Below are 11,194 nucleotides of genomic sequence, written 5' to 3'. Positions count from 1 at the left end.
AAACGACACGTACTCTCAACATCCTTGCTTTTACATAGAAGTATAACCAGAATGCAACCAGCTGAGGCGTGTCTCCTCCTGCAAACTTACCCATCTGCACAATCTGTCAGATTAGAGGGTGATTATTTGCAATTGTTCCCCAATCTGTCTGAGAGTGATTGCAGTTATCCAGAGTCAGACTACGACTGTTTGGAGACAGGTTGCCTCCCATCAGGTGAAAAAGGTCACCCAGAAGTAGTTAAGGGTGCTGCTCCATGCTCCACCTCAGGGCGACCAGTTAACTTCTGCAACTATGTGCAATCAGCCGCTGATTGTGGAAAAATGTCGTGCAATCACCAAGAAGCCACCAACTTAATTTAACTTAAGTGAGACTGAGCCAGTCACTACAGATGCGTCAGTGCATCTGGAATTGGAATCTTAACAAGGTGGTAGGAATCATGCGGAAAGATGGATATGTGAAGACATTTTGCCCAATACCCTTCCAGACTCTAAACCCCCTAAAATTAGACATTCTTCAATTAATGTGCAGGGATATAAATCAGAGACCAGTGTGTTGAAAAACTCCTACACAGGAACACAAACCTATACTTTAAAAGTTGTCTCTATTTCATAAAGAGCTATAAGACTGTGTTGGGTGATGCCTTCAGGGAATAAGTGGTTTTTCTGCTTGTTTGTTGTACAAAGGTACAGTGTCGAAGGCTGTGAAAGTTATCATTAGTTTCTCTTTCTAGATGAAGTAGTGCAAAGAACAACATGGCCTCAGTGGTTCAGCCCACTGCTGCCTCTGAGGATTCAGGAGTCAGATTTGCTCGTGGCTGATATTTTGCTCCATCCAGCAGCTTTTAAGCCCTGCTGTCATCCAGGAGCAGATAGAGACGCCTCCAAACCCCCGGACGCTGCGACTGTTCACCTCCGATAGCCTCCTCGAGCCACATAACTAAATAAAAACAGCGCTCCTCTCCTCCTTTTACCCCCTCCTCCCTGAGTCCCTTCCCTTTTCTTTCATTTCAACTGAAGCAGTGTCTGTCTGTCTGTCATTTGGGGTGGGGGGGCCAAAAGAAAATGGACTTCTGTGTGCTTGCTAGCAGCAACAGCTTTTTTTTTTTTTTAATCCTAGCCCCAAGCCGTACTGTGCACTGAAGCAAGCTATTACATGGCAACAATTAAGAGGCTGGAGCGCAGCACCTGGTCCTCCCCATTCGCTGGCCTTCAGTGGCAGCTGACTATACAGTTCCCCCTGCCAGGTGGTTCCACTTCAATCACATTAGCTAGTCACTGTAGGGTTAATAAAGAGCCTGCTAGCCCTCCCTCCACCCTCTCTGCTTCTTTTCTGCAGCGAATCTGGAGACGGACCATTTTAAAACTCGTTAAAATTAAGATCCCTCCACGAGCGCTGGATAATTAAAGCAAAGGCAGGACGAGCTCCTTGGAATCCAGGGCTAATGTTTCAGGAGGGTGGGGAGCAGGAGGGGGGTGGCAGGGGTCCCTATCCGCTTAGTAGTCCATTTGTACAAAGAGCAGAGGATCATAATAGACCTTTTCATGGATAGACAAAACAGATGGAGGCCAATTGAAATGAGACAGGCAGGGAGACTGTACGTATCTGCCCGGATACTGGAGATGTGGAGGGATTCAACAAAACAAGCGGTGAGCCAGCAGCAGCGGCGAGCGGCAGCTTTTGTTCGTCCCCGCCGTCAGAAGCGTTATCACAGTAAAAACAGCCTGAAAACCAAAACCTGCAAATAAAAGGAGTTTGGGCCAAATGTGTCAGGCTCGCAATCAATAGTCATTTGTAAGCGCAGAAAGCAGATGTATGCAGTGACATTTAATGCAGCTCGGCCTCCTTTCAGCAGGATGTTAATGGTGTTTCTCTCTGCTGACCTCCTGTTGCTTTGTTGTTCTTGTAGATTTTCTTATTTTGGGGAAAAAAAGTTTTATCCCATGAACTTCATCTTGTGCACTCGAGGATGTCTCCATTAAAAGAAAAAGAAATAAAGGCTTAAGTAACAAGTGGAAAACTGTTGTCATTTCAGCTCAAATTACCATCTACTTAAAATATCTTGGAGTGTTTTTAACAATTTCATATGCAACAAAAAGTAATTTTAGCCTTAAGTCAGACAATGTGAAATATTTAAACCCAAAATGCAAAAGCAGCAACAGAAAATCTCCCGAGCATCATTTACAGCAAGCAGGGTTACTGCATAATTGTCAAATCAGCTTTTTTATTGATTAATATTAAGATATTAAAAAATGCAGTAATAAAAAGCATACAATGTTGACTAGATGCAGAAATATGTTGACACACATTTAAAATTTGCAAGTAAACACATTTTATGACCTATTTTTTAATCCAATGAACTTCTTAAAACAACATTTTCTTTTCTTTTAAAGGTCCACTAATCAACATCACTGTTACTTCTGTCAGTGTTTGCTCATTTTTAATGCTTATCACCTGGAACGCTGCTGATTTTTCTGTATAAAATTAATAAAAGTAATCAATTTTTAAAAAAAAAAAAATCAATCACAACGAATGTAATCCAGCAAGACAAAAGTAAGTAACACGTGTAAAGTTCATATTTGAACTTGTAACACCACCATTATATTATGAAGTACAAATGTACAGCCTAACCTGAGAAACACAAATGAACATTTAGCAATAAGGTGTGATGGCAGGTATTTTTTTTTTTTTATCAAGGTTTTATTATTACAAGCATTAATATTAAAAATCACTCTATTGTATATTTAATGGAAATGCCCTTATTGTGAAGGGACTCATGTCCAAACAGTGCCCTTCTCCTTTGGACACTGGAGCTTTCCTTTATTCTGCACCTTTTCAGAATAAAGGAAAATGATGTTAGTTATTATTATCTAGTCTGTGTATTTTTTTCATATATTAAAACAGTTTTGTGAAATTTAATAGGTACGAAACTGTAAATCGGCAGTATGTGACAGCTGGACTTTGTCATGTGTGAAAGTCTCTTAGCACAGAAATAAGTTTTGCCATTTTGTGTTTGGATTTAAAGCTTTAAAACATATTTATAACATATTTCAGCATTTTTTTTTATCTGATATGTAAGAAGCGCAGAGGGTAATTTAAAAAGCAGTCACTCAGATTCTGCAGTGTTCAAAATAAGAAATGATCGGTAAAAGCGCCCATTTCTACCGGCTGCAGATTTACATTTGTTTTTTGTTTGCTTCTGTTTCATCGACAGAATAAAAACCCTCTTTAGAAACCCTGATGCTACATGTCTGAGTCCTCTCTGAATGTAACTCTGCTGTATTTCATGTCTGCCTCCCTCAGAGGCATCACGAGACACATCAAAGCCCCGAGGCTGAACTGGAGATGGAAGGAGGCGAGGAAGGGAGGAGGAGGGAGGGAGGGAGGGAAGCAGTGCAGGATGCCCACACTTTAATCTTCTTTATCCGCTGATGTGAAGACAGACCGTCCCAAATTCCATTTATAAGAGAAATACTGATGCAAAAAGGCTGAGCGTGTCTTTATACCAGAGTGAACAAATTGGGATGCAAATGCGCAGCCTTTGAACTGTGTAAAGTGGCATAATGGGATGATCCATAAATTATTAATCAGTGTTGGTTTAGAGCTGAGCCCAAGGGATGGCTGACATCACCGCTGCACAAACCCAACAAAGATTATGAAATAAAATAAGTAAAACCTCTGGTGTAGGCTATGAAAAAAGGTTGCTTAAAATATTGTTGGGTCCTTATCTTTCAAAGTAAGGCGCCTTGAGGCAGCTGTTGTTGTGAGTTGGTGCTATATAAATTAATCAGAATTACACCGAACTGAAGATGGACAGATTAAAAAAAAGACTTCTCTTTAACACGTCTTTTCTTTACTGATTTAGACGTAAAGTTAATGTTTAAGGGTTTGGTGAAACGGTTTTTATTTGAAGGAGTTGCTCATTAATACAAATCTCTAATCAGCCAATCACATGGCAGCAACTCATTTAGGCATGCAGACATGGTGAAGATGACGTGCTGAAATTCAAAAGGAATAGCAGGGGAAAGGGTGATTTAAGAATGTGGTGTGGTTGTTGTTGCCAGACAGGCTGCGCTCATCTACCAGAGTTTTCCCGGATAACCATCTCTAGGGTGTAACTCCATCTCTCTGAGAAATGTTGATGTCAGAGGTCAGAGGAGATGGGCCAGACTATTTCAAGCTGATAGGAAGGCAACCTTAGCTCGAATAAACACTCGTTACAACCAAGGTGTGAAGAAGAGCATCTCTGAATGCACAACACATGGAGCCCAGAAGCTTCTTAGCTGAGAGGGTGCCACTCCTGTCAGCTAAGAACAGGAAACTGAGGCTAGAATTCCCAAGAGAATAAGACTGGAAAAACATTGCTGGGTCTGAAGAGTCTTGATTTCTGGTGCAACCTTCAGATGGTAGAATCAGAATCTGGCATAGACAACATGAAAGGGTTGATCCATCCTGCCTTGCATCTCCGGTTTAGGCTGGTGGTGTAATGGTGTGGGGGGAGCCCTTAGTATCATCTGAGCATTGTTTAATTGATCAATAAGGAGTGAAATCTCTGAGCAATGTTTCCAGCACTTTGACGAATCTGCCATGAAGAATTAAAGCAGGTCTGAAAACAAAAAGGGTCAAACCCAAGATGTACCTAAGGCACAGGAATTCTACTAGTTGACCTTGACATGAGTGAATTTGTGAATCACAATGAATCACATTTCAGTTTGTTGCCCTTTTGAGTTGCAAACACATGTTGCAGCGCAACTCTGCAGGTGGCTGGATGTATGTGGAGGAGTGTCAAGTTGTGATGCGTCCCGAGTGTGGGAAAGTGTGGACGCTGCTATTTAGCTGGCTTTATGCCAAGTAGTGTTGCTTTAGTTGGCAAAGGGCAACTGCTGTCAACAAGATCAAAGTGGATTATCTTTGACAGCACAAATCTGAAAGCCTGCATTTAGAGGAAAAGGTTTCAATTAGACTCTTTGGTATCCAGGAGCACTGAAATATTTTTTCAAACTGAAACGTTTGCTGAAAATAATCTGAATAAAATTACAATTTTTGGCTCTGTATCATTTTGAGAGGATGGTAAAGAACAGACTTCCTGAGAGAACTATCATCATGAAAGTGGAAAAAAATCCAGATAATTCAGTCACATTTAGCTTCTCAGAGAATAGGGCGTCAGTCAGTATGCTGTCCTTTTATTGTGTACCTAAAATAGTTCCTGTATATAGATGTGTCTGTTTATTTAAACTGAAATCAGAAATCCCAATCGTCTCATAAAACTGCCACTTAGGATGATTGCTTGCTAAAACAGATGCATTTCCTGCCCGTCAGCCTTAACACAAAGCAACTGTCTCCAGGTTTCAATAATCTGCTTCTACCTGCCTTCAGAGCACACGGGCCTCTCACATTGTTTGGGAAGCTGGATTAGCAACGCTCTGAGTGACTCTGCATTATTGTGTTGCGTTGTGGAACTCCAACACCGCCTTTCCATGGGGGATCCACGCCACATGCTGTCCAGGCTAGCACGCTAGCCAGCGGGCAGGAGAGCCAGTGTCAACGCTGATAGGCTGGCAGGCTGCTGGGTCTCAGAGCCAGAGCACACTGCAAAAAATCACCCAGGACTTTAGCGGGATTACATCCAAGCAGTCGCATAATTCTCACCGATGTTTCAGTAAGAAGGCAAAGTTTATTCATGTAGCACTTTTCAAGAACAAAAGCTACAAAGGGTATTACAAAGTTTTACTTCCACTACTGTGATAATTTCCACACACACCAACTCAGCCATTAATCTTAAAAACTTTCTTTTTCCAGGCAGTGGCCCTAAGCCACCTGTGGCAGAGCTGAAGAATTTACTTGGGAGTGACCAGGATTACTAATGTTAGAAATTAATAAATCAGAAGGACAGCTCAAACTGAGATGGTCTGGAGATGTGCAGAGGAGGGATAATTAATATAGTGAACAAATTATGTTGAATATGGAGCTGCCCGGCAGGAGGAAAAGAGGAAGACTGCAGGGGAGGTGCAGGGATGCAGTGAAAGAGGATATGCAGAGGGTTGGTGTGACCAAGGAGGATGCTAAGAGGGTGAGATGGAGGCAGATGATCCGCTGTGATGACCCCTAAAAGGAGCATCTAAAAGAAGAAGAGTTAAAAAAAAACAGTGCTTAAATGTCTTTTCAGTGTGTGAATGTGAGAGTGAATGAATAGTGGTATTGTAAAGCGCTTTAGGTGCCTTGAAAAGCGCTATATAAATCCAATCCATTATTATTATTATTTTCATGTACACTGATTTCATGTTTCATTTGGTGCTTTTATTTTGAAGGGTTTTTACTGGTAATAGAGAAAAGACCTCAGATAAACAAAGGAAAGCAAATAGTTTTTGTTTGCTTATTTAGTATTGTTCCTGTTGGTGATATTGTGAAACATCATAAAGTTGTTTTTCATAGTTTATGTTTTCAGTTAATAGCCCAGCTCATAAGCTGTCAATATAAAGATATAAATATACTTCTTCTCACATTATAAAACTGAAGCTGAAGTAGACTATATGGACACGAACAGTAGGCCACCTTCATATTACACCTACAGGAGTTCCTTGGCCATGGAAACCCATGAAATGAAGCTCCCGGCTGAGAGTTTTAATGCCAGAGGAGGTTTGGAGCTCTGCGGATTTCTTAACACTCAGCACAGCCCCACTCTGTAACTTTATGTGGTCTGCCACTTTGGGACTGTTGCTGTGCTCCTAAACGATTCCAATGTGCAGTAATATCCCTTACAGCTGATCATGGACTATCTAAACAGGATGAAATTTCATAAACTGAATTGCTGCAACGGTAGCACCATACTAATTTTTTGTCACGTTTAATAAGAAGTAATATGCTTTTATAATAATATCATTTTTTCAAAAATTGCAACTAGAAGTAAATGTTTTATTTTTATAGCGCACTAAAAGCCAAATCACTTTGAAAATAAAATAAATTAAAAAGGGGTTCCTAAAACTTTTAGGAAGTTTTCAGCTCAGATTTAAAGACACTCGCAGCTGATGCTTGTCTGAGGTCTCTTGGGGGATCAATCCAGAATCTTGGTGAAACAACAGCAAAGAGGGAGTGTATGGATGCAGTATATCTGCCACATATGAAGGTGGAAGACCGTTTAAGGCTTTAAACAGAAAAAGTGGCATTTTATCCCAGATTCTGTAATGCACAGAGAGCCAATGCAGATTAATGGGGGCGATCGTGGCTCAAGAGTTGGGAGTTCACCTTGTAATCGGAAGGTTGCCGGTTCGAGCCCCGGCTTGGACAGTCTCGGTCGTTGTGTCCTTAGGCAAGACACTTCACCCGTTGCCTACTGGTGGTGGTCTGAGGGCCCGGTGGCGCCAGTGTCCGGCAGCCTCACCTCTGTCAGTGCACCCCAGGGTGGTTGTGGCTACAATGTAGCTTGGCATCACCAGTGTGTGAATGTGTGGATGACTGAATGTAGTGTAAAGCGCCTTGGGGTCCATAGGGACTAAGTAAAGCGCTATACAAATACAGGCCATTTACTATTCATGTAATCTCTGTTTTTTGTCACAGTATGTAATCTGGCTGCAGCATTTTGGACTGACTGTAACAAACAACAGATGACTAACTCCAGCATGCAGTGCAGTAGTCTGGCTTAGATGTAACAAATGTATGCATAACCTTTTCCAGATCTGATGGTGTAAAACAGATTTTAGTCTGGAGATTGTTAAACCACAGTGTTAATTTGTTTGTTGAGTTTCAGAATTGTTTTATAGATTATCCAAAGGCTTTAAAACCTCTGTTTCAATAAAAGGAGTTAAAAAAGCCCAGGTACTGTACCATTTGGCGTCATTTAAGGGGTTCTTTTGAGCCTGTTACAAGTTCAAACAGGAGGTGATGTGCTGTGATGCATAGGTGAAAGTTGGATGAATATGAAATATTATTTATGTGGAAGATAAAAGAAAGAGCACTGACCAAGGTGACTTCCAAAACATCCGGTTTTCATATCCAAAATGTTGTTCCTTAAGCATGCTCATTGTGGAACAGTGATTTCCAATATTCAAAGGTCCATACAGTTGTAAATCATCTGCATAGCAGCAAAAAGACGTGTTATGTTGATTAATAATTTGACCCAAAGGGACCATGAAAAAGAAACAAAAAATAACAGGCCCCAAAATAGACCCCTGTGGAACTCCATGTTTCATACCTGCATTAATGTGAGGCATTAGCAATCAGAGTTTGTACCACAGGGTTGTCTTTCCTTTCTGAGATATTTCCTTTCCACAGACTAACTTTGAGGTTTCCTTTTCCTTCAAGCAAACACTTTTCTTCTCATCTTCTGGAGCTCTGTACTCAGTTCAGTGCCATGATTCTTCACACAGCTTTATGGCTGATAGTGTGACTTTAGCTGTCCAACATTTTTTGCAGTGTGTGTTGTGGTGGCCAGACTCGGAGCAGCTGGTCAGTTAGCAGGCCACATCAGCGTCAGGCCGCCTCACTGATAATGGGATTAGCTTAAGCCAGGCAGCAGGGAAAGCAGAGAAGGATGGAGGGGGGGGGGGGGTTGAGGATGGAGGACAATCGACAATTTCAAATCGTCTGTTTGTGCTCTTTGAAATTCATTGTCACTTTTAAAAATGTATCTTTTTTCTTCTTTTCTTTTATATGGTCTTAGTTGCTAATCTCAAGTCTTATTGAATACATGATGTTTATTTTGTATATTATGGTCCCAATTAGTGTCATAATGCAGGATAAAGCAGGGTATGCATACAGTGTCTTTACCTTTCTAAGTTACTCCTGACTTGCTACATAAGGTTTCATAGCGCTCATCTTGAGGCTTTGAAACCACACTGTGATATCATGGTGTTACATTGAAGGTTTAGAACATAACCTAGTTCATCCTCTTTTTGAGTGTAAATGGGAATTACAAAATTAACATCCTGTTATATTAAATCACCCTGAAACCTTCAAACTGAGACCATTAACTCATCGTTGAGAGTGTGAATCAAGCAAAGAGAAGAGACTTTTCTCATTGACTTCTATGCAGTCTGACTTTTTTTTTTGCAACCATAGGATTCATACCAGTCTTATTTTTTCCTGTTAAAACAAATTTCTTCAGTTAATCTGTCTTGAACAGGGAGTTAAAACAAACAAACAAACAAACTTGTAACATCCAGCAGTTAATTTTTTAAAAAGTCATAACCTTTCCATGTTCTCTATAATCGTTTTCTCTGGTTATACTTGGCTAATGAACATATACAATCTGGCAGAAACATGTTAAAAGCAACTCTTTGTCTCTCAATTCAAGCCAGTATGAGCTTCTGAGAGGGATATTTTTTGCAGTGCTTGCTCTCCGCCCTTCAGCTCACCTGCAGTGGAGGGCGGTTGAACCACACTGGGCTCTAATAGGCTCACAGCAGCTCCATTATCATAGTCAATCTTGTGCTGTGCTGGCCACAAGCTTTAATGGCTTGGGCCTTTGCCGAGGATAGCGTTAATAGTAGCATCAATACGAAGAGCAATTTTGGTGTGATAGAAAGCCCTGAAGTCGGCGTATTACTTCCTCCCGAACCACCACCGCTACTACCACCAGCAGCAAGAAGCACTACCACATAATTTCACCCTAAAAGCCCCCAGTGCTCCTGCTGAGGGCTGGAGAGGATTGTAGAGGGATTGATCTGTGAGAGTAGATGGATGTGTGAAAGCCTACAGAGGCGTCTATTGATTTCAGGAGGCGTGGAGGATGAATCCAATGATAACAAAAGGTCACCGCTCCTTAATCTCGGTCTTTAATCAGAACAGAGGTCCGTCCAGCAGCTACTGGTCCTCTTCAAAAGAATGTGGAACCTCCTGAAAAATGGGGGTTGGGAGGTTGGGGAATGATTTTTCAGAGGTGTGAGGCCAATAAATTCACAAGGATGGGGGAGAAAGCTGCACACTCGAAATGACAAAGACAGTGCAGATATCAAGTGGAAGAAAGGAAACTGCAGTTTCCATCCTTTTTAAGTAAACAAAAAAGTTATTGCATGGTCAAAAATGTTGTCATCATCAAAAGTAGAGTCTAAATCAATGTTTTACTAATGGTCCATCTTTTACAAATTGTGTCCATGTGCTTTGGTCTTCATATCTAAGGTTTGTTTTTCTTTTACTGTCTATGAATGTCATCAAACTCCAAAAGATTGCAGATAAAAATCAGCCTGTATATGTGACATGATGGATACTTTGACATGGGTGACCAGAAGTTCCACAGTAATGGTATCTCTGCCCCAGCCTCAAACTGGTTTGATTGAAATCTGGTGCTTTTTATGTCACATTCTTGGAGGGTGTTTTTTTTTTTGTTTTGTTTTGTTTGGTTTTTTTTTTTGGGGGGGGGGGGTAAAGCCAGGCCTTTTCAACTTGATTAAGAAATTCTGTTGTAGTAAATGAAAGATATCTGTCAGAATGTCTTTGTTCTTCAATTGTACGAAATAAATGTGTAAAATCAGAAGGTGGTAAAAAAAAAAACAAAACAGGAACGTTTCTGTCAATTGTCAATTGTTTATTTTTTACCGAATTGCTTTGGTGTAGTATAAATGGCCATGGGAAAGGTCTTTATCAGTGGGAAAAATGCTAAAACTGATAAATAGACAGAGAAGTTAAATGTTCAAAAGTTTGGATCGGATCGACTTGACATGGTTTGCCGTGGTGTCCAAAATTTTCCATTAGGTCATAGTTCCTGGTACCAAGCACTTTTTTGCTACCTGCTCGGCCGTTACTCTAAGCGATCCAAACAGGTACTACAATTTGACGTTGTTAGACTGCATGCCACCGATTGGCAGATCAGTAGTGTCACTCGATGAGTCATGAGAGCATCTTGTTCACGAAAACCACGAAAAGCTACAAAAAACAACGCAGTGTTCCCCGAGTGTGACAAAATGCTACAGAGCGAGCAGAAGGTATATATTTGCTTCGACGTCCACCTTTGTTGTAGCGTTCATGTCTAATACGTCGTGGGACGCGCAGACATATTGCTATGACGACAAGCACGCAAACAAAGTACTACTGGGTTGTTCAGTCAATCCTAGTCGTGTCAATCCGTGGCGAGTCGACTCGAGTAGGTACTATTGGAAAAGCAGCTAAAGATTATGCCTTCCTTCACATTTTCCAGCGCCATCCAGTGGGCCAGATTGGAGCTTTGCCGGGCCTATTCTGGCCTCATGCAGGGCTTATGTTTGA

This window comes from Neolamprologus brichardi, chromosome 15 (assembly GCF_056152115.1).
Source record: "Neolamprologus brichardi isolate AB-2024 chromosome 15, ASM5615211v1, whole genome shotgun sequence".
Classification (NCBI taxonomy): domain Eukaryota; kingdom Metazoa; phylum Chordata; class Actinopteri; order Cichliformes; family Cichlidae; genus Neolamprologus; species Neolamprologus brichardi.
This window is presented reverse-complemented; position numbering follows the sequence as displayed.